Genomic DNA, 24813 nt, shown 5'->3' on the forward strand with positions numbered 1-24813 from the left:
TATGATAGAAGAAAAAATTAGAAGAAAATGAAAAAGGAAAAGAAGGGTTTGCAGGATATTGGCATGGTGGAAGCAGTAGAAACAAGCAGAACTTAGTGTTCAATATATATTTACAGCCATGGGGTGTATTTACAGTCATCCACTTGCTGCTTCCATCAAATGTAGATTTTAATGATACTGTGGAAATGAAGATGCTATATATTGGGTTTTAAAGGAAATGCAGTCTGATATTGTAAATTTGTTTAACTTCATAGAGAGAGGACATTGGCAAGGCCTGCTTAATTAGGAGCTAGAGAGAAGTATTCTGGTAAAAATAATTTCAGTGCTATCCTTGATTCTTCTCCTTCTCTTCCCTATATCTGATATTTACCATTTTTCTTTTAAAAAGTTGGTTATCAGATTATAGATTCATTTTCTAACATGATGGTCCCCCAAATGGAATATACATAACTCAGGGAATGTGCAAGACCATCTACTGGGGAGAGAAGAGAAAACATTTAAGTTTACATACGTATTTTTTTCTTTTTTTTTTTAAAGGTATATTCAGCTTTATGTTTATTGCAGCATCATTTAAGCTTACATATATTTTTTTCATATTTAATAAAAATGAATTCAATTTTACTAATGTTTATTGTACAGATTGACAGTGGGATTTCCTCTCATTTTGTGGATTCCAAGTGGAATCCAATGTTCCATTGTTCCAAGCTAACATGCAGTGTATACACTGTGCCCTTGGTTTCAGCAGTAGATTCCCATGATTCATCACTTACATACAATACCCAGCGCTCATCCAACAAGTGCCCTCCTCAATGCCCATCACCCATTTTCTCCTCCTCCCTCACCCGCCCCCCCTTCAACCCTCAGGTTGTTCTCTGTATTTAACAGTCTCTTATGATTTGCTTCCTTCTCTGTTTGAAACTATTTTCCCCCTTCTCTTCCCCTATCGTCTGTTAAGTCTCTCAAATTCCACATATGAGTGAAAATGATATCTGTCTTCCTCTGACTGACTTATTTGACTTAGCGTAATACTCTCCAGTTCTATCCATGTTGCTGCAAATGGCAAGATTTCATTCTTATTCATCGCCAAGTAGTATTCCATTGTATATACATACCACATCTTTATCCATTCATCAGTTGCTGGACATTAGGACTTTTCCCATAATTTGGTAATTGTTGATAGCGCTGCTATAAACACTGAGGTACATGTGCCCCTATGAATCAGCACTCCTGTATCCTTTGGGTAAATTCCTAGTAGTGCTATTGCTGGGTCATAGGGTAATTCTATTTTTAATTTTTTTGAGGAACCTCTACACTGTTTCTGCACCAGTTTGCATTCCCACCAACAGTGCAAGAGGGTTCCTGTTTCTTCACATCCTCACCAACATCTGTTGTTGCTACTCTAGCTGGTGTGAGGTAGTATCTCAATGTGGTTTTGATTTGTATTTCCCTGATGATGACTGATCTTTTCATGTGTCTGTTGGCCATCGGGATGTCTTCTTTGGAAAAGTGTCTATCCATGTCGTCTGCCCATTTCTTCATTGGATTATTTGTTTTTTGGGTGTTGAGTTTGATATTTTCTGTATAGATTTTGGATACTAACGCTTTATCTGATATGTCATTTGCAAATTCTTCTCTCATTCCATTGGTTACCTTTTAGTTTTGTTGATTGTTTCCTTTTCTGTGCAGAAGCTTTTTATCTTGATGAGGTCCCAATAGTTCATTTTTGCTTTTATTTTCCCTGCCTTTGGAGATGTGTTGAGTAAGAAGTTGCTGCAGCTGAGGTCAAAGAGGTTGTTGCCTATTTTCTACTCTAGGGTTTTGATGGTTTCCTGTCTCATATTTAGGTCTTTCATCTATTTTGAATTTATTTTTGTGTATGGTATAAGAAGGTGGTTCAGTTTCATTCTTCTTTACGTTGCTGTCTAGTTCTCCCAGCACCACTTGCTAAAGAGACTGGTTTTTTTCCATTGGATACTCTTTCCTGCTTTGTCAAAGATTAGTTGGCCATACATTTGTGGGTCCATTTCTGGATTCTCTATTCTATTCCATCAGTCTGTGTATCTGTTGTTGTGCCAATACCACACTGCCTTGATGATTATAGTTTCATAGTAGAGGTTAAAGTCCAGGATTGTGATGCCTTCTGCCTTGTTTTTCTTTTTCAACATTACTTTGGCTATTCAGGGTCTTTAGTGGCTCCATACAAATTTTAGGATTGTTTGTTCCAGCTCTGAGAAGAATGCCAGTGCAATTTTGATTAGGATTGCATTGAATATTTAGATTGCATTGGGTAGTATTGACATTTTAACAATATTTGTTCTTCTAATCCATGAGCATGGAATGTTTTTTTCCATTTCTTTGTGTCTTCATCAATTTCTTTCATAAGTCAGGATAGAAGGAACATACTGCAACGTCATAAAACCATGTATGAAAGGCCCACAGCTAATATCATCCTCACTGGGGAAAAACTGAGATCTTTTCCCCTGAGATCAGGAACATGATAGGGATGTCCACTCTCACCATTGTTTTTTTAAATTTTTTTTTTTTTAACGTTTATTTATTTTTGAGACAGAGAGAGACAGAGCATGAACGGGGGAGGGTCAGAGAGAGGGAGACACAGAATCCGAAACAGGCTCCAGGCTCCGAGCTGTCAGCACAGGGCCCGACGCGGGGCTTGAACTCACCAACTGCGAGATCATGACCTGAGCCGAAGTCGGACGCTTAACCGACTGAGCCACCCAGGCGCCCCTCACCATTGTTTTTAACATAGTGTTGGAAGTCCTAGCCTCAGCAATCACAAAACAAAATGAAATAAAAGGAATCCAAATTGGCAAAGAAGCGTCGAACTTATACTTTTTGCAGATGACATACATGATAGTCTACATGGAAAACCTGAGAGACTCCACCAAAAAGCTGCTAGAACTGATATATGAATTCAGCAAAGTCACAGGATATAAAATCAGTGTATAGAAATCGGTTGCATTTCTATACACCAATAATGAAGCAATAGAAAGAGAAATCAAGAAAACGATCCCATTTACAATTGCACCAAGAACCATAAAATACCTAGGAACAAACCTAACCAAAGATGTAAAAGATCTGTATGCTGAAAAGTAAATAAGCTGTCTTAAAGGGGAAGTAGGAGTTCTACCCTTCAAAGCAGACAATAAAGGAACTTTTCAGCAAATTGTTACAGACTACTTTGTATGTGCTTGGCTTGTGGAATTTATTATCAATTAATTAGTTTTAACTAAACTAATCTTCAAGAAGTAGCTAAGTGGCTTAGAAAGATTTTCACAGACATTGCTGATTGAAGCTAATACCAATAATGCAAAAACAAGCAAACAAAAAGAAAATAACAGAGCTACGAACCCTGTCAGCATCATTACTAGGTAAATACAATGATCTAGTCATGAAAAAAGTCAACCAAAAAAAAAAAAAAAAATCAAGAAGACCAAAATATGAACTTGGACCCACTATCAGTACAATGAACCCTGCCCTAAGAGCACATTGATCTGGAAAAGAGAGACAGAGAGAGAGACAGAGAGAGAGAGAGAGAAGGAGGCAAACCATAAAAGACTCTTAACTCTAGAGAACAAAACTCTAGAGGGTTGCTGGAGGGGACGTGAGTGGGGAGTGGGCTAATATTACACTATATGTGAACTAAGTAGAATTTAAATAAAAACTTGAAACATAAAAAAAAGGAAAACAGAGTACATTGATCTGCTATATTAACTCATGATAGCATGTAGTCATCATGATAAGCAAATATTTTAAAATACGTTTAATCTTTGTCTTACCTTTAACTTCTATGTTTGTGTATTTTTTTAATACTTATGTTATTTTTGACAGAGAGAGAGAAAGCGTGCTTGAGAGTGAGTAGGAGAGCGGCATAGAAGGGGGGGGAAAGAGAATCTGAAGCAGGTTCTGCTCTGATGGCAGGGAGCCTGACATGGGGATCCAACTCATGAACCATGAGATCACTACCTGAGTCTGACACCCAACTGAACCACACAGGCACCCCTGTTTGTGTATGTTGAATGCACATAGATGATAATATTTGCATATTACATATAAAATGCTAAGACAAAGATTGGAATTTAATGTGATTTCTCCTCATAAGAGTGTTGTTATTAAAAAATAGCAGGCAGGGGCTCCTGGGTGGTTCAGTAGGTTGAGCATCTGACTTTGGCTGAGGTCATGATTTTATGGTTCATGGGGTTGAGCCTCTGTGCTGACAGCTGAGTGTGGAGCCTGCTTTGGATTCTGTGTCTCCTTCTGCTCCTCCCCCAATCATGCTCTGTCTCTTTATCTCTCAGAAAATAAACAATAAGAAAAATTGTTTTAATAGCATTCAAAAAACTCATCAAAATTTTTAAAGCATTTTTTTCAATTTATAGTTTATAACATAAAACCCAGGTAGTATACAACAAAAATTAAATGTTATTCATGGTACCTGTCATTCAGTTGGCAACAGGAGTTTCAAAATTTGATATAATCCTTGTGGGGCCTCAAAATCCCCAAAGTTGCCAGGTATTCAAATTCAAATGCTATGCTAATAAGAGTGGAATCCTCAGTGAGTTCTGGTTTACCTCCAACAACAATTTGTGAGGTAGTGGGGAGAGGGTTTGGAAATTTGTTTGTGTTTTGGGTTTTTTGGCTTCAAAAAGATTTTTGTGAAAAAAAAAATAAATAAAAAATTAAAAAAAAAAGATTTTTGTGGGATGCTTGGGTGGCTCAGGTAGTTAAGTGTCTTACTCTTGGTTTTGGCTCAGGTCATGATCTCCCGGTTCATGGGTTCCAGCTCCACATGGGGGTTGGATTCTCTCTCTTCCTCTCTCTATACCCCTCCCCTCCCTGCTCTCTCTCTCTCTCTCAAAATTTATAAATAAACATAAAAACAATTTTTTGTTGTTTTAGGTTGGAAAATCAGCTTCAGAAACTAAAAGACTAGAACACCTAATGGAAATTGCATTTACTTGCCAATGACTCTATCAGAAAGGATCTACTTCAAAGAGAAGTTTTACCTTAATTTTATATATTATGTTATATATAAAAGTACATATTAATATTTTATTGTTATGTTGTATTATATTATTAAATATTATAAATATTATACATATAATAAACTATATTCAAAATGCTAACTCAGATAAAGATTAAATTGGTAAATGCCATATATTGTCTTAGATTGAATTACCTTTCATACACATAATTTAAAACATAGCTTTATAGCTATTTTTTAAAAAGACGAAAACCGGGGCGCCTGGGTGACGCAGTGTTAGGTTAAGCGTCCGACTTCAGCCAGGTCACGATCTCGCGGTCCGTGAGTTCGAGCCCCGCGTCGGGCTCTGGGCTGATGGCTCAGAGCCTGGAGCCTGTTTCCGATTCTGTGTCTCCCTCTCTCTGACCCTCCCCCGTTCATGCTCTGTCTCTCTCTGTCCCAAAAAAAATAAATAAACATTGAAAAATAAAATAAAAAAAAAATAAAAGACAAAAACCCTTGTCTTAAGTCTGTGTATTTTTCTGTTTAATTTCACATGCAAAAAAAAAAAAAAAAAATGAAGTAACTTTTGAAATGTGGCCTCAAATTACAAAACTGAAAAGAGTTTTGGTCATTGCTAAAGTCTTATGTTTCTGGGAATCTATTACAAAATAAGAACGCTATGTACACTTAAAAAGTAAATCAGGTTTTGTGCCATTTGGAAAAGTCATACATTTTCATTCTGTGTTTTAAAGCTAAAAGAGTACTTTTTTTTTTTTTTTTAAAGCAAACTCTATCCCCAACATAGGGTTCCAACAACCCTAAGATCAAGAGTTCATGCTCTACCGACTGAGCCAGCCAGGCACTCTAAGAATTAGTTTTAATAATGTTCCAAACAATGCTCTTCAAAGCAAGTTATAGTTAAAAAGAAATATTTTGTCTGGAGGCTTGTAGTGCCTGGCTGGCTAAGAATTAAGAAAGGAATGTTTGCAGCCTGGGAAACGGCTGGTTGAGAAGCAGCAAAGCAGACCAGGAAAACCGGGTCTCCTTTGAAATGTCAAGGCTGAAAACAGCCAGACCTTGCTTGTGGATCAGCATGTTTTCTTTCCCACTCTGTAAATGCTTAATCTAAAATAGTAAAACAATTCCTTTCCTCTGACTATACACTGCCCCCTCACGTTCGGCTCGGCTTACCAGCCTGTAAGTCACTACCCTGATTGTACTTATCGCCCGATAATTTGTGATTATGCTTTGCTCCTGCTTTGAAACTACACGTTCCTTTCCCCTGCACCCTTTAAGAAGTACTGATAAGATTGTCAATAAAAACCGGAGACTGAGCTTTGCTTGGGACCATGGCCACTAGAACGCTTGGTCTCCTCATTTTCTCCTTTCTCGGATTCAGGAGTCTGGAGTAATGTCATTCGTCGCCCCAGGGTTTACTGGTCAAACCCAGCATTTGGTGACCCCGACCTGGTTCGTGGCAGCGACGATTTGACGGCGGAACCCTTGAAGAAGGCAAACTGAAACTACTGCGCAGTAAGTCATCCAAGCGTGCTTAGGTTATCTGATTTCCAGGGCATCGTTCGGGCTTGGGTTTCTTAAGATGGAACAGAACTCTGCTGAACAAAAACATCACATCAAAGTTCTCTGACAGCCGTTAAAAGCTAGCAGAGCAACGGTTACTGAGGTTCAACTTCAGAGCCTTTTAAAAAGTGTTACTGAAAACAATCCTTGGTTTCCTGATAGAGGAACTCTAGACCTTGAAGTAAGGGAGAGAGTTGGTAAAAATTTTAAAAGATGTCATGAACAAGGTAATCTTCCCTTTACGATGTGGGGAGTAATTAGAGCAGCCTTAGTCCCTTTACATACTGAACAATCTACTGATCCTACAATTGCTTTCTCTAAGGAAGCTCCTCTAAAAGTTCCTATGGACGGGGACAATCTCCCACCTCCTCCTATTTGATTGGGAGCCATACCGCACCCCACCACCCCCACCCTTGTCCACTACTTCCAATGCAAACATTCCTTTCTTAAATCTTAACTAGCCAGGCTTTATGAGCCTCCACAATTTTGCTTTTGGATTTTTACCAATTAGAGTATTTGTAAATTAATTAAATCTCATTATAAATAAAGCATTTAGTACCGTATGTTCCACCTATGCTAATTTTAATTACTCAGTTCCCAAACTGAATTTGGAAATAATAAGAGCATTAAACCTACATTTTCCTGCTGAGTTGGTAATAAGCCAAACATCCTTCTAAATTTAGTTATTTAAAATGTTAACTAATAGAATTTAAATTAAAATTTAGGGGAAAAATTAAATTAGACATTTTTACCTTACTGTAAAAGAGCAAAGAGATTGGAAAAAAATGTTTTTAAAACTTTTATATTTGTTTTATTTATTTAAGTAATCTCTATACCCACCGTGGGGCTTGAACTCACAACTCAGAGATCAAGTGTACACATCTCCAACTGAGCTAGCCAGGTGCCCCTGCGTTATACATTTAAATGAATACAACAATTAAGTGAATGTTGTGTGATTATAGCTATTCTTGTGCTGTATGTATGATATATTTTATTTCATTTATTCTCTTGCTACAAAATTTCCATGGGAAATACTGACTGTTCAGGAACATAGTACTGAAGGCCAACTTTGTGGTTCATAATAACCATAGCAATAACTGTCCTAAAAATAAAGAATGCCTGTGTCAGTGCAGGTGGGATCATTTTACTGAGAAAGAATCAGGTTCACAGGTGGTGGTAGCATCTGGACCTGGGAATCCCATGCCATAGTAACATAATACTAAAGCATGAGGGTTTAACACAGATATACAGTCTTAGAATTATATCTTATATGCAGACCAGACTTTCTAGTGAAACATATAATTGAAACTGTATCTGTAGATGCTAGATAAGTTCTAACAAGGAAACATGTCACAATTCATATATTTACAATACAGGGATTAAACTCAAGGTATTAATTCCTTAATACATTATCTGTAAATGCTTCCTTATATTTGATTTGGGTTAATCAGCAATTATAAGTCTAATCTATCAATTTCTACATTTATAAGAAAATGAATGAAATCTTTTATAGCCTAAACCCTGTACATACTTTTATTATAGCACTTATAATGCATCATAATTATTCATTTCCTTGTCCGACTCCCTTATTAAACTATGGCCTCCTTGAAGACAGGGACTATACCTATGTGATAGGTGTTTAGGAAGTGTCTGTTGAATGAATAAATTCATTAGATGTCTAAAAATATAAGTGAGGTGACAGAAATGATTTGTCACAGATAAACACTTCATTTATGAATCTATGAATGTTTAGGGAATGAAGAATTGGGGAGACTCCTATATTTTCCAATGTCTAAGAGGCTTCCAGGATTCCAACTGTCTATCAGAAAACTGACCTTATTTACAAAAAAGTTGTGACGGTGACCTGGGCATGTATTCTGGGATTGGATGGCCCTTCCCCAAACCCATGGCAAGGATATTAGAACTGAGTTAGGCCTAAGCTTTTTGACACATGCTGTATAACCTTTTCTTATTTGTTGAGTTGGTGATACAAATACCATCAGAGGTTGTGACCAATTTCTGCTGAATGCAACCAATTATTCTATGGCCATTGCACGCAATAAACATTTCTCCTTCAACACATTGGTCATTTGTTTTGTTTTGTCAAAATTACAAGGAAAAGAACTCCTGAGTGCAAATAATGGGGCATTCTTGCCCAACCTTTCTCCAAGATCCAAGTCAAGGAGGTCCATGGAGTTGCAACAACAAAAGAGGCAGACATTTCAGTTTCTTTTCTTTGTATTCTATTCATTCACTTAAATATTTAGTGAATTATTTAATTACTTAAGTACACACATGCGCGCGCGCGCGCACACACACACACACACACACACACACACCCCACATCTTCTTTAACCATTTACCTGCTAATGGACACTTAGTTTGTTTCCACATCTTGGCTATTGTAAATAACGCTGCAATGAACATGGGGGTGCAGATATCTTTTCAAGTTGTGTTTTCATTTTCTTCGGATAAATACAAGGAGAATTGCTGGATTATATGGTAGTTCTATTTGTAGTTTTTTGAGGAAATCTCCATACTGTTTTCCATAGTGGCTGCACCAATTTATATTCCCACCAACAGTGTAAATGGGTTCCCTTTTCTCCACACCTCACCAACACTTATTACCTTTAGTTTTTTGATAATAGTTAGTCTGACAGATATGAGGTGACATATCATTGTGGTTTTTATTTGCATTTCCCTGATGATTTAGCAATGTTGGGCACCTTTTCATGTACCTATATGTTTTCTTTAAAAAATGTCTATTCATCAATTTTGCTTTTTAAATGAAGAGTATAAATTCTCATTGAAACTTCTTTTTTTTTTTTTTTTTGATGGAAAGAGAGAGAGAGAGAGAGAGAAAGAGAGAGAGAGTGAGCTGGGGAGGGGCAGAGTGAGAGGGAGAGAGAGAGAATCTTAAGCAGGCTCCACACCCAGCACAGAGCCCCACACGGGGCTTGGTCTTAACGATCATGAGATCATGACCTGAGTTGAAATCAAGAGTCAGGACACTTAGGGGCACCTGGGTGGCTCAGTAAGTTGAGCATCTGACTTCAGCTCAAGTCATAATCTTGTGGTTCATGGGTTCGAACCCCGCATGGGGCTTTGTACTGACAGCTCAGAGCTTACAGCCCACTTCAGATTCTGTGTCACCCTCTCTCTCTGCCCCTCCCCCACTTGTCCTCTGTCTCTCTCTCAAAAATAAACATTAAAAAAATTAAAAAAAAAAATTAGTCGGGACATTTAACCAAATGAGCCATCCAGGCACCCATTTAAACTTCTTATACATAGTTTTATCTATTCGCTAAGCCACAAATCACATAGGTTTAGCTGCAGTGCCATAAGAGTTCCAAAGCTCACCATCTAGCAACTTGTTGCAGCCCCAGGCTATAGTCTATATTCTCTGATTTCCCACATTCCTTTTCACTCCTTGTCTTACTGGAACCAAATGTCTACCAAAATAAAAATAAAGTTGTGTTCCAGAACTTCTTTTATCTTAGCCTTCTTTGGGACTACTAAAGCTGCACTACCCATTCTGGTTTATTTTAGGGTTGTACATATAAGCCACATGTGACTCTATATAGATACTTAAGCATTGTTTATATAGCAGAAGCATGACCAAGTGTTTTTAACAAAGAGCAATATGATCAGAAATCCATGTATCTAGGTTAATTTTTTAATGACAGCTATTAAAGCAAACAATCCAACAAAAATTAGTTTTCACAGTAATACAGAAGATATCCAAAAATACTTTATTGAACTTTATTTATATAAAGCATCTTATTATAGAGTTAGCATTTGTGTCAATAGCGCTAGTAATTATTGCTTAATTTTGATTGAGGCAGTAAGAATATGAGCTATTTCTCATAAAGCATAGTTGATGTGAAGGCACATTTCAATTAAGGCTCCAGATTTAATAACAAATATGATTGAAATTCTCAGCTTTCGACTTGATAAAACTTTCATAATACCCAGATAGATGCCAACATTACCTAGAGTTTGACCACATGGTCAGAAAGTTTAAATTATATTTGGAAAAATTAAAAAGAATTTTTTAATGTTTATTTATTTTTGAGAGAGAGAGAGAGCATGTGTGAACAAGGAAGGGGCAGAGAGAAAGGGAGACAGAGAATCCAAAGCAGGCTCCATGCTGTCAGCACAAAGCCCGATGTGGGGCTTGAACTTATGAACCGTGAGATCATGACCTGAGCCAAAACTGAGAGTTGGGCGCATAACCAACTGAGCCACCCAGGTGCCCCAGAAATTTTATTCAATTGAGATATAATTGATATATAACATCATATTTATTTTAAGTGTATAATATAATGATTTAATATATGTATATATTGCAAAATGATTACCAGAAAAATTTTGTTAACATCCATCACCTTACACAATTTTTTTTCTTGTGATGAGAAATTTTAAGATATGTTTTTTCGAATTTCCTGGAAAATTTTCATTTTCCTGATAGGAATGGTGGTTAGCCTATCTGGTCCTGAGGGGCAGAGGACATTTACCAAATCAGGTCTGGAAGAGTGTTGAAAGCCAAAGCCAAAAAATCCTGTCCAAATGAATTGTGCAAGTTAAAAGGATGTGAGCATAGATTAAAATTCAAGGGGACCACCAATCCAGGCAGGCAAAGAAAATAAATGGAAGAATTCTGAGCAGTAAAATGGAAGCTGTCTAGATGAAAGCTGGTGACAGCTGGTATTATCTGAGGCTGGATCTCACATTTTAGGGCCGATCTGATTCATTTAAAGGTCTAGAATGGAGGAGACACTAAACTTCATATTCTGGCAATGTTCTAGAAATATTATGTCGTTAGCTCAGTCAGGTCCTGTCCTAAGGGAAAGTTATGGGACAAATTGACAGGTTAGTCATATCCACAGGCATCTCACTGGTTGTAAGAAATTTATCATGTTATTTTGTGTAGTTTTATCATATTTCTTGTAGTTGGGATTCATTGATTCTATTAATTGACGGCTGTCCTCATTATGGGTTGTATTTTCCTGGTTCTTTGCATTTTTGTAATTTTTAAATTAAATGTCAGGCATTGTGAACTTTACCTTGTTGGGTGCTAGATATTTTTGTATTCTTATAAGTAAATTTGAGCTTTGTCCTGAGATGCAAATTATTTATAAACAGTTGAATCTTTTTCAGTCTTGCTCTTAAGTTATATGAATCTAGAGTAGCTTTGAGTGTAGGGCTGATTTTCCTCCACTACTCAGTGATCCATGAATTATAAGATTTTCCACTGTCTGGTGCAAACTTGAATCATTCTTGGCCCTGAATGAACTTTGAGAATTGTTTCCTCTGCTTCTTTTGGGTAGTTTTCCCCCACACTTGGATGGTTTCTTCCCTCATGCACACTGATTAATAGTTAGCTGGATATTTAAGGGGGACCCCGTGAAGATCCTTAGAGCTGTCTCTCTGTTCATTACTCTCACCTCTGATACTATGCTCTGCAAACTCTAGCCACTTAGCCTCCTTGGACTGTGTCTCCTCAATTTAAGGAGATGACTAGGTGTTGCCTGAGTTCTCTGTCCCTGTGCCACAACCTGGAAAATCTTTCCAGGCAGGAATCTAGGAGAATCATAGGGCTCACCTCTCTCAAGGATCACTGTCCTGCACTGTTTGATGTTCAATGTCTGAAAACTGTTGTTTTATATATTTTGTTGATCTGGTTTTTAAGTTGTTTCAGACAAGGGGGTACTGTAGGCCTTGTTACTACATCTTGCCAAAGAAGAATTTATAAAGTGAACAGAACCACCAGTGGTTGTTATGAACTGCATCTGAACTTCTCCCCATCTTAAGATTTACAAGATATTATATTTGCAAAGAATAAGGCAGTCTCAGAAACATTATTCATCCATTCAACAAACATTTGAACACTATGATAGAGATGGCTAACAGTCTACCAAAATTCACTCTCTTTCCATATTATAGACTTGTCCTTGGGAAGTGGCTGCCAGCTCAGGGACAAGGGTTTTCCAGACACCCCTACCCTCTACCCATACACATACACATATTGCTTCTCAGTATGGCCATATGTTTAGTTTTCACTAGTGGAATGTATGTGAAAATGAGATGTGTCATTTCTATGACAGGATTTTAAGAAGCAGGTATGCCTTCTTCACACTCTTTCCCCTTCTGCTGACTGAATGCTGAGGATAACAAATCCCTTGGGAATGATGAAGCCAAAACATGAAGCGTTTCATTCCTTGAAATCACTGTTAGCTGCCTGCCAGGAATGCCTGCATTGTTTAGGTAGGTGATGACAAAAGAAATTTCTATTATATTAAACTACTACTATTTTTGGGCTACTTTGTTAACGCAGTGAGTGTTACCCAGCTAATACAGGGACCTACTATAAGCCAAGCACTGTACTAAGTGCTGGATGTACAGTGAGAAACAAGAGTCTTGGTCCCTGGTTCAAGGATCTTAAAGGTTAGTCACAAAGGATGATAATAAATAAGAAAAGAAATAAATATATACAGTGACACCCTGCAAAGCACCTCACTGGTTCCTGTCTTCCCAGTAGAATGTATCTTGCTTTTTAATATCCAAACTTCAGAAGAATATATTTTTCCCTTGATATGGTGTTTTGTGACTAATGTTTGTGTAGGAAATGTTTATATTTATATTCTCCCCCAAACTCAATCCCACATTTTAAAACAAAATGATGTGTATGAAATATCTTGTATTGCATTCCAAATACAATTGGTAGAATATCAGAATCTCACATAGATATTTTCCCAACTTTTATTTTCAAATATTTCAAGTCTGAAAAACAGAAAAGTTTAAAGAATACACACACGTGCACGTGCGCGCGCGCGCGCGCGCACACACACACACACACACACACACTTCATCTAGAGTTCCCAGTGGTAACATAGCCACATTTGTTATTTCTGTCTTTCTAAACCTTCAGACACATGGGCGTGTGTGCACACACACACACTTTGCTAACCCATTTGAAAGTAACTTGCAGGGGCGCCTGGGTGGCTCAGTCGGTTGAGCGCCTGGGTGGCTCAGTCGGTTGAGCGACCGACTTAGGCTCAGGTCATGATCTCACGGTTGGTGAGTTCGAGCCCGGCGTCGGGCTCTGGGCTGATGGCTCAGAGCCTGGAGCCTGCTTCCGATTCTGTGTCTTCCTCTCTCTCTGCCCCTCCCCCATTCATGCTCTGTCTCTCTCTGTCTCAGAAATGAATAAACATTAAAAAAAAAAAATTAAAAAAAAAAAGAAAGTAACTTGCAGGCACAATGATACTTTATCCCTAAATTCTTCAGTATTTATCTCCTATGAACAAGAACATTTTCCTACATGATTGTAATACCACCATCACACCCAAGAAATTTAATGGAAATATATAATATCATCTAATATACAGCCTATGTTAAAATCCCTCCATTTGTCTGTAGCTGATTATTACTAACTTATTTATTATCTCTGTATGTCCACAATAATTCTTCTGTCTCCTGTCCCCCAATATTTATAAATCCTCTCCAAAACTAAACCAATCCTAACTTGATCTATAGACTCAGTGCAATTTCAAGCAAAATCCCAGCAAATTACTTTATGGATATTGACAAGCTGATTCTAAAGTTCGTATGGAGAGGCAAAAGACCCAGAATAGCCAACATAATCCTGAAGAAGAACAGAGTTGGGGGGCTGATGTTATGACTCCAAGACTTACTATAAAGCCACAGTAATCAATATAATATGGTATTGGCAATAGACAAATAGATCAGCATAACAGAATAGAGGGCACAGAAATAGACCCTCATAAATATAGTCAACTGATTTTTGACAAAGGACCAAGCATAATGCAATAGAGCAAAGACAGTCTCTTCAACAGATGGTGCTGGAACAATTGGACATACATATGCAAAAAAATTTAATCTAAACACAGATTTTACACCGTTCACAAAATTAACTCAAGATGGACCAGGGACTTAAATGTAAAATGCAAAACTATAAAACTCCTAGAAGATAACATCAGATAAAACCTAAGCACACCTGGGTTTGACAATCATTTTTAGATATGAGACCACAGGCACAATTTATGAAATAAATAAATGATAAGATGAACTTCATTTATTTATTATTATTTTTTTTATTTTTATTTTTTTTTTTAATTTTTTTTTCAACGTTTATTTATTTTTGGGACAGAGAGAGACAGAGCATGAACGGGGGAGGGGCAGAGAGAGAGGGAGACACAGAATCGGAAACAGGCTCCAGGCTCTGAGCCATCAGCCCAGAGCCTGACGCGGGGCTCGAACTCACGGACCGCGAGATCATGACCTGGCTGAAGTCGGACGCTTAACCGACTGCGCCACCCAGGCGCCCCGTGATGAACTTCATTTAAATGAAAAGTTTCTGCTCTGTGACAGACAATACCAAGAGAGAAGCCACAGACTGTGAGAAAATATTTGCAAAGATATATCTGATAAAGGACTGTTATATACAAAATAGAAAAAGAGGGGCGCCTGGGTGGCTCATTCAGTTAAGTGTCTGATTTAGGCTCAGGTCATGATCTTGCCATTCCCAGTTTGAGCCCCATGTCAGGCTCTGAGCTATCAGCACAGGAGTCTGCTTCAGATTCTGTGTGTGTGTCTCTCTCTGCCCCTCCCCTGCTCATTCTCTGTCTCTCTGTCTCTCTCTCTCTCAAAACTGAATAAATGTTAAAAAATTTTTAAAAATTCAAAATATAAAAAGAAATCTTAAAACTCAATAAGAAAACAATCTCATTTAAAAATGGGTGTGGTCCTGAGAGGGGTGGGGCCAAGATGGCAGAGCAGCATGGAAGTTCTCAGCTTCCCTCCTTCCTGAAATGCAGCTAGATTGGTACCAAACCATTGTGCACACCTAGGAAATTGATCTGAGGATTAACACAATAATCTGCATAACCTGAGCTGCAGAACTCAGCAGGTACACGGTGTGCAGAAGTGAACTGGGGGAGAGAGAAGCTGTGGAGGGTAGGGAGCTGTTTTTGCAGAGAGAGGACAGAGACAGGGGGAAGAATGCAGCACAATGGGAGAATACAGGGAAAGCACTCCCCCTGAAAGTAGCTGGAGGGAAAGAGAAAAAGGGGAAACCCTTACAAGGGACTGAACAAGAAATAAGCTCCCCAAAAACATTGACAGGGAGAAAGGAGAGGGTTTCAATACCATTAAGATTCTATAAACATGGGAGTGCAGAGTTAGAAATTCCTGAGCTCACTACCTGGCAGTGCTCTGGTGGGGAGGAAGGGAGAATCCCCAGGAGCAGGCAGTGAGGACCAAGGGGTCTGTAGACCACATGGGGAGGAGTTGTTTCCCTGATTGGAGGGCATTTGGTAGAGGCCATACAGCTTCCCCACAAACAAAGGTCCCAGCAGACGTGGGGAACAGCCCATGTCTCAGGACCCCAGACAACAGCCATGTTTGTTGGTATTGGAACAAAGATGCCAGAGTGAGGTGAAACCTGGTGCCATCTGTGTGTTGTGAATTGCCATAATCTCTGAACCTCTGCCACTACACAATTGCATGAACGTTCTCTGGGGCAAGCCAGCACCTGGCCATTGCTCAACAAGACCCTGCCCCAGAGGGTTGGACTGGATCCAAGCCACAGGGTTCTCAGAAGTGAGGGGTTTGGAAACACAGCCCCATCTGAGATAAAATTCAGGATGGAGGTGCTGCCTGACAGGTGGACATGGACAGTGTAGAAGTAGGGAGTAGACGGAAGCCTGAGACAAAGGAGAGGTGTATGATTGCAGGCCGGTTAGAGCACAGAGTTCCTGTGACAGAAATAGGAAGCTGGGTGATGCCATTTTCAGCTATCCCACTCAGGTGCATAAACATGCATGCTCACCACACTGATCCACTCCAGTAAGCTAAGCAATGCCACCCAGTGGAGAACAGAGCTGTTACACAAAGCCCCACCCAAATGCACCTTCCAAGTGCATGCTGTAGAGGACGACCACAAGTCTCTCCTGTACAGAGTATAGAGTGCTTCATAGTTTCAGTTATAGGGAAAACAGGATGTAACTCAGTTTTCAGTCTGTTTTCAGTTTGTTTGCTGGTTCATCTATTTGTCATTTTGCTTTTTTTGTTTTGTTTGCTTTTGTTTACATTGTTTTGTTTTTCTCTTTTTCTCCTTTCTTTTCCTTTTCTTGGATACAGAAAGAGAAAAATTTATTTTTATTTTCCTTTAAAAATTTTTTAAAAATTCTTTTTACTATATTTTTTAATTTTTTTTAATTTTAAAATTCTTTTTCACTTTCTTCATTTCATTTTATTCTATTGTATACATTTTTTAAAGTCTTTTTAAAATTTTTAAACTTTTTCTTGCTTTTTTCCTTTTTTTCTTTCCCTTTTTTCTCTATCCTATTAAGCTTCTTTCAACAACCAGACCAAAACACACCTAGGATCTAGTTTTCTTTATTTGATTTTTTATGTTGTTTTAGGCTTTAATTTTTTTAATGTTTGTTTATTTTTGAGAGAGAGAGAGAGACACAGAGTGCAAACAGGAGGGGCAGAAAGAGAGGAAGACACAGAATCTGAAGCAGGGCTGCTTTGGTGGTCACAAACCCCTTTAGGTTTTGTTTATCTGGGAAACTCTTTATCTCTCCTTCTGTTTTGAATGACAGCCTTGCTGGATAAAGAATTCTTGGCTGCATATTTTTCCAATTCAGCTTGTTGAATATATTCTGCCGCTCCTTTTTCTGTGCACAGATAATGATGCGAAGCTTGAGCCCACAAACTGTGAGATCATGACTTGAGCCGAAGTCAGATGATTAACCGACTGAGCCACCCAGGTGCCCCTTACTTTATTTTATTTTATTTTATTTTATTATTTTATTTTATTTTATTTTATTTTATTTTATTTTATTTTATTTTATTTTATTTTATTATTTTATTTTATTTTATTGTTTTATTAGTTATTTTTCTTCCTCCAAAATGACAACATGAAGGAATTCACCCCAAAAGAAAGAACAGGAAGAATTGACAGCCAGGGGCTTAATCAACGCAGATATAAGCAAGATGTCTGAACTAAAATTTAGAATCACGATAATAAGAATGCTAGATGCGGTTGAAAAAAGCATAGATTACCTTTCTATGGAGATAAAAGAAGTAAAATCGGGTCAGGATGAAATAAAAAACGCTATAACCAAGATGCAATCTTGAATGGATGCAACAGAGGCAAGGATGGACGAAGCAGAGCAGTGAATCAGTGATATAGAAGACAAAATTATGGAGAATAATGAAGCAGAAAAAAGAGGGAAACTAAGGCGAAAGAGCATGATACAAGAGTTAGAGAAGAACTCAGTGACTTATTAGAAAGGAATAACATCCGAATTATGGGAATCCTGGAAGATAAAGAGAGAGGAAAAGGGGTAGAAGATTTTATGAGCAAGTAATAGCAGAAAACTTTCCTAATCTGGGGAAAAACAGACATCAAAATCCAAGAAGCACAGAGAACTCCCATTAGATTCAACAAAAACTGACACTCAACAAGGCATATCATAGTCAAAGTCATCAAATACACAGACAAGGAAAGAATTATGAAAGAAGCAAGGGAAAAGAGTCCTTAATCTATAAGGGAAGAGAGATCAGGTTTGCAGCAGACCTATCCACAGAAACTAGGCAGGCCAGAAAGGAGTGGCAGGATATATTCAATGAGCTGAATCAGAAAAAATATGCAGTCAAGAATTCTTTATCCAGCAAGGCTGTCATTCAAAATAGAAGGAGAGTTAAAGAGTTTCCCAGAAAAACAAAAACTAAAGGAGTTCATGACCACTAAACCAGCCTGGCAAGAAATTTTAAGGGGGACTCTCTGAGGGGAGAAAAGATGAAACAAAATAAAATAGACCAGAAGCAAAAAAGACTAGAAAGGACCAGAGAACACCACCAGAAACTCCAACACTACAGGCAACACAATGACACGAAATTCATATCTTTCAGTGCTCACTCTAAATGTCAATGGACTAAACCCTCCAATCAAAACACATAGGGTAACAGAATGGACAAGAAAACAAACATTTATCTGCTGTTTACAAGAGACCCATTTAGGACCTAAAGTCACCTTCAGATTGAAAATAAGGGGATGGAGAACCATCTATCATGCTAATGGTCACCAAAAGAAAGCTGGAGTAGCCATACTCATATCAGACAAACTAGATTTTAAAGTAAAGACTGTAATAAGAGATGAAGAAGGGCATTACATCATAATAATGGGTCTATCCACCAAGAAGACCTAACAGTGGTAAACATTTATGCCCCCAATGTGAAACACTCAAATATATAAATCGATTAATCACAAACAGAAAGAAACTCATTGATAATAATGCCATGATAGTAGAGGACTTCAACAACCCACTTATAGCAATGGACAGATCATCTAAGCAGAAAATCAATAGGGAAACAATGGCTTTGAAATGACACACTGGACTGAATGGACTTAACAGCTATATTCAGAACATTTCATCTGAAAGCAGCAGAATACACATTCTTCTCTAGTGCACATAGAACATTCTCCAGAATAGATCACATACTGGGACACAAATCAGCCCTCAACAAGTACAAAAAGATTGAGATCATAACACACATATTTTCAGACCATAAGGCTATGAAACTCAAAATCAACCACAAGAAAAATTTGGAAAGACCATGAATACTTGGAGATTAAAGAACATCTTACTAAGAATGAATGGGTTAACCAAGAAATTGAAGAGGAAATTAAAAAATACATGGAAGTCATTAAAAATGATAACACCACAGCCCAAAACCTCTGGTATGCAACAAAGGCAGTCATAAGAGGAAAGTATACAGCAATCAGGCCTTCCTAAAGAAGGAAGAAAGGTCTCAGATACACAACCTAACCTGACACCTTAAAGAGCTGGGAGGTAAAAAACAGCAAATAAAGCCCCAAACCAGCAGACGATGGGAAATAATAAAGATTAGAGCAGAAATCAATGATATCAAAATAAAAAAAAACAAAAACAAAAACAAAAACACAATAGAACAGATCAATGAAACCAGGATCTGGTTCTTTGAAAGAATAAACAAAATTGATAACCCCCTAGCCAGACTGATCAAAAAGAAAAAGGAAAGGACCCAAATAAATAAAATCAAGAACAAAAGAGGAGAGATCACAACCAACACAGCAGAAATAAAAACAATAATAAGAGAATATTATGAGCAGTTATATACCAATAAATTGGGCAACCTGGAGGAAATGAACAAATTCCTAGAAACATATAAACTACTAAAACTGAAACAGAAAAAAATAGGAAACTTGAAGAGACCCATAACCAGTAAAGAAATTGAATTAGTAATAAAAAAAATCTCCCCAAAAACAAGAGTACAGGGCCGGATGGCTTTCCAGGGGAATTCTACCAGACATTTAAAGAAGAGTTAACACCTAATCTTTTGAAGTAGTTCCATAAAATATAAATAGAAGGAAAACTTCCAAACTCATTCTACAAGGCCAGCATTACCTTGTTCCAAAGCCAGACAGAGACCCCCATAAAAAGGAGAACTACAGACCAATTTCCCTGATGAATATGGATGCAAAAATTCTCAACTAGACAACTGGACCCAACAATACATTAAATGAATTATTCACCATGATCAAGTGGGATTTATACCTGGGATGCAGAGCTGGTTCAATATCCGCAAATGTGATACATCACATTAATAAAAGAATAAGAATCACATGATCCTCTCAATAGATTCAGAGAAAGCATTTGACAAAATACAGCATCCTTCCTTGATAAAAACCCTCAAGAAAGTAGGGATAGAAAGACCATACCCCAAGATCATAAAAGCCACATACAAAGGACCCACTGGTAATATCCTCAATGGGGAAAAACTGAGAGCTTTCCCCCTAAGGTCAGGATCACAACAAGGATGTCCAATCTCACCACTGTTACTTAATGTAGTATTGGAAGTCTTAGCCTCAGCAATCAGAAAACACAAAGAAATAATAGGCATCCAAATAATCAAGGAGGAAGTCAAACTTTCAGTCTTTGCAGATGACATGATACTCTATGTGGAAAACCCATGAAATTCCACCAAAAAACTGCTAGATACATGAATTCATGATACATGGATTCCACAAAGTTGCAGGATAAAAAATCAATGCACAGAAATCAGTTGTATTTCTATTCACCAATGATGAAGTGGCAGAAAGAGAAATCAAAGAATCAATCACATTTACAATTGCACCAAAATACCTAGGAATAAACCTAACCAAAGATATGAAAAATCTATACACTGAAAATTATAGAAAGAAATTGAATAAGACACAAAAAAATGGGAAAATGTTCCATGTCCATGGATTGGAAGAGCAAATATTATTAAAATTTCGATACTACTCAAAGCAATCTACATATTCAAAGCAATCCCTATCAAAATAACACCAACATTATTCACAGAGCTAGAACAAACAATCCTAAAATTTCTATGGAACCAGAAAAGACCCCGAATAGGCAAAGCAATCCTGAAAAAGGAAACCAAACCTGGAGGCATCACAATATCAGACTTCAAGATCTATTACAAAGCTGTAGTCATCAAGACAGTATGGGACTGGCACAAAAACAGACACACAGATCAATGGAACAGAAAAGAAACCCCAGAGATGGACTCACAAATGTATAGCCAACTAATCTTTGACAAAGCAGGAAAGAATATCCAATGGAATAAAGACAGTCTCTTCAGCAAGCGGTGCTGGGAGAACTGGACAGCGACATGCAGAAGAATGAACCATACACAAAAATAAACTCAAAATGGATAAAAGACCTCAATGTAAGACAGGAAGCCATCAGAATCCTTGAGGAAAAAGCAGGTAAAAACCTCTTTGATCTTGGCTGCAGCGATTTCTTACTCAACATGTCTCTGGAGGCAAGGGAAACAAAAGCAAAAATGAACTATTGGGACCTCATCAAGATAAAATATTCTGCATGGTGAAGGAAATAATCAGCAAAACTAAAAGGCAACCAACAGAATAGGAGAAGATATTTGCAAATGATATATCAGATAAAGAGTTAGTATCCAAAATCTATAAAGAACTTAACAAACTCAACACCCAAAAATCAAATAATCCAGTGAAAAAATGGGCAGAAGACATAAATAGACATTTTTCCAAAGAAGACATCCAGATAGCTAACAGACATGTAGAAAAATGCTCAACATCTCTCATCATTAGGGAAAAACAAATCAAAACCACAATGAGATACCACTTCACACCTGTCAGAATGGCTAAAATAACAACTCAGGCAACAATAGATGTTGGCGAGGATGCAGAGAAAGAGGAACCCTTTTGCGCTGCTGGTGAGAATGCAAACTGCTGCAGCCACTCTGGAAAAAAGTGTGGGGGTTCCTCAAAAACTTAAAAATAGAACTACACCATGACCCAGCAATTGCACTACTAGGTATTTATCCAGAGGATACCGGTGTGCTGTTTTGAAAGGGCACATGGACCCCAATGTTTATAGCAATGTTATTGACAATAGCCAAGGTATGGAAAGAGCCCAAATGTCCATCGACTGATGAATGGATAAAGAATGGAATATTACGGGGCGCCTGGGTGGCACAGTCAGTTAAGCGTCCGACTTCAGCCAGGTCACGATCTCGCGGTCCGTGAGTTCGAGCCCCGCGTCGGGCTCTGGGCTGATGGCTCAGAGCCTGGAGCCTGTTTCCGATTCTGTGTCTCCCTCTCTCTCTGCCCCTCCCCCGTTCATGCTCTGTCTCTCTCTGTCCCCAAAATAAATAAAAACGTTGAAAAAAAATTAAAAAAAAAAAAAGAATGGAATATTACTTGGTGATCAAGAATGAAATCTTGGCATTTGCAATAACATGGATGGAAGTAGAGTGTATTATGTTAAGTGAAATTAGTCAGAGAAAGACAAATATCAAATGACTTCACTCATAGGTGGAATTTAAAATACAAAACTGATGTACATAAGGGAAGGGAAGCAAAAATAATATAAAAACAGGGAGGGAGACAAAACATAAGAGACTCTTAAATACAGAGAACTAAACTGAGGGTTGCTGGAGATGTTTTGGGTGGGGGGATGGGCTAAATGGGGAAGAGGCATGAAGGAGGACCCTTGCTGGGATGAACACTGGGTGTTATATGTAGGTGATGAATCACTGGATTCTACTCCTTAAATCATTATTGCACTATATGCTGAGTTGGATGTAATTATAAAAAACTAAATTTTAAAAAAATGGGCCAAAGACCTTCATGGACATCTCACTGAAGAAGACATACAGATGGCAAATAAGTATATGAAAAGATGTTCCACAACATATGTCATCAGGGAAATGGAAATTAAAATAACAATGAGATATCACTACACTCTCATTACACCAAATGTTGGCAAGGATGTGAAGCAACAGAAACTCTCATACATTGCTGATGGGAATACAAAATACCAGCACTTTGGGAGAAGTTTGGTAGTTTCTTGTTGGAGAACAAGAAGTTGGAGGCACCATAAGAATGTCCTGAAGGAAAGGGACAGAGCAGCAAGAAACTGAAAGCAGTTTCATTCCCAGGATGGAAGGCTGCCCATACTGCTCGTTCTCTCCAGAAGGACATCATATGGGTGCTAGTCCTGGGGATAAGAATGTTTTTTTCTGGTGCCAGATGTACTCATGACCCAGTATGGAATACACTGCAGGTGCATGACTTGTCAAAATGCCATATACTATGTTGTATGTGCTTGCTGTCATCAGACAGTTTGCAAAAATAAAAGAGGATTGAGCCAGGGGACCGATGGCTTCGGCTCCTGGAGAGTCTTAGCCCCCTGCTTTCTAATTCTCTTGTCACTGCACCTTTAGGACCTGTCTCTCTACAGTTTCTTATAAAACCAAGCATACTCTTGCCATACAATCCATAAATCCTTCTTCTTGGTATTTACTCAAAGGAGTTGAAAATTTACATCCACATGAAAACCTGCACATAGATGTCTAAACAGCTTTATCCATAATTGCTAAAACTTGGAAGCAACAAAGTGTTCTTCAGTAGACATATGGGTAAATAAACTGTGGTCATGAAAAGACATGGAGGAAACTTAAATGCATATTACTAAGTTAAGGAAGCCCATCTGAAAAGGCTACATATGATTCCAACTCTATGACATTCTAGAAAAGACAAAACTATGGAGACAATAAAATGATCAGTAGTAGCAGTATCTCTATATGGAGTGGGAGTGAGGGGCATTCTATTCTCAATATAGCTACTTCTAGTTAACACTAGTCAACAGGTCTCTCTGATAGGGCTCTAGAGTTGGACTCCCTGCTTTTGAACCCAAGCTCTTCCAATTATTACCTACATGACTTTAACCTCTGGTTACTTAATTATTCTGCCTCTATAACCCTCAGTTTTTTTCAGTAATAAAATGAGGATAATAGTTCTGCAGAGAATAACATGAATTGATCTGTATAAACAGCATATTAATATTCCCATGATAAAATAGTAGCTACCATGTACTGCATGCCTATTTTCAAATGGTAGCTCCCCTTGTCAAAATATCTTTGCAGGTTCTAGGAGGGGATATGTGCATGATAGCTTCTCCACTGGAGTCTGCCCTGAGCCATGGGGAAACAGCCCTATTTCTAAATTCAGTGTTACGTACTAAAGCAGTATGTACTCTTCGATGTCTGACTTCTTGCCATTAGCACAATGATTTCTTTCCTAACATTTTATTTTTAATGTTCAGTCAAAAAGAAAGGAAAACCAAAGTGTCTGAACATTTGCTTTGTGTTGCAAAAGGGCTCCTTGCTGTGGGGCAACAGCATGGAAATAGGTCATCTCAAGTAAGGAACAGCAGCAGTATGACTCGGAAATGCCACATCTGTGTCAGCGTCTCCCTCCAGGCCTGGGACATCACTGAACCAGTTGGTGGCATTAGGCTCTGATTATTTTTCTCTCCTCTGACCTTGACTCTCTCTGTCATACTCTGTACTCAACACATTCCTTTAGTGCTTCATGAAGGCAGATGACAGATAGAACTTTTTTTTTTTTTTTTTTTTTATACTATATGAAATTTATTGTCCAAATTGGTTTCCATAAAACACCCAGTGCTCATCCCAAAAGGTGCCCTCCTCAATACCCATCACCCACCCTCTCCTCCCTCCCACCCCCCATCAACCCTCAGTTTGTTCTCAGTTTTTAACAGTCTCTTATGCTTTGGCTCTCTCCCACTCTAACCTCTTTTTTTTTTCTTTTTTCCTCCCCCTCCCCCATGGGTTCCTGTTAT

The 24813-nt window shown here is 38.1% G+C and overlaps 1 protein-coding gene across 2 annotated transcripts in view; it reads left to right on the plus strand.

Annotated features, from left to right (window-relative positions):
• Positions 1-6046: 6046 nt before the first annotated feature.
• The window catches only part of CFLAR (CASP8 and FADD like apoptosis regulator), a 78257-nt gene continuing 59490 nt past the window's right edge, over positions 6047-24813 (plus strand). The window contains exons 1-2 of one of the 2 annotated variants that reach the window (XM_045480706.1): positions 6047-6181; positions 6384-6517. The gene's annotated coding sequence lies outside the window, so the exon portion shown is untranslated. Of the gene's footprint in view, positions 6182-6204; positions 6518-24813 lie in introns of those variants that run through there. The other variant, XM_045480712.1, reaches the window with a different exon arrangement.

Source organism: Leopardus geoffroyi, chromosome C1, assembly GCF_018350155.1.
Source record: "Leopardus geoffroyi isolate Oge1 chromosome C1, O.geoffroyi_Oge1_pat1.0, whole genome shotgun sequence".
Lineage (NCBI taxonomy): Eukaryota > Metazoa > Chordata > Mammalia > Carnivora > Felidae > Leopardus > Leopardus geoffroyi.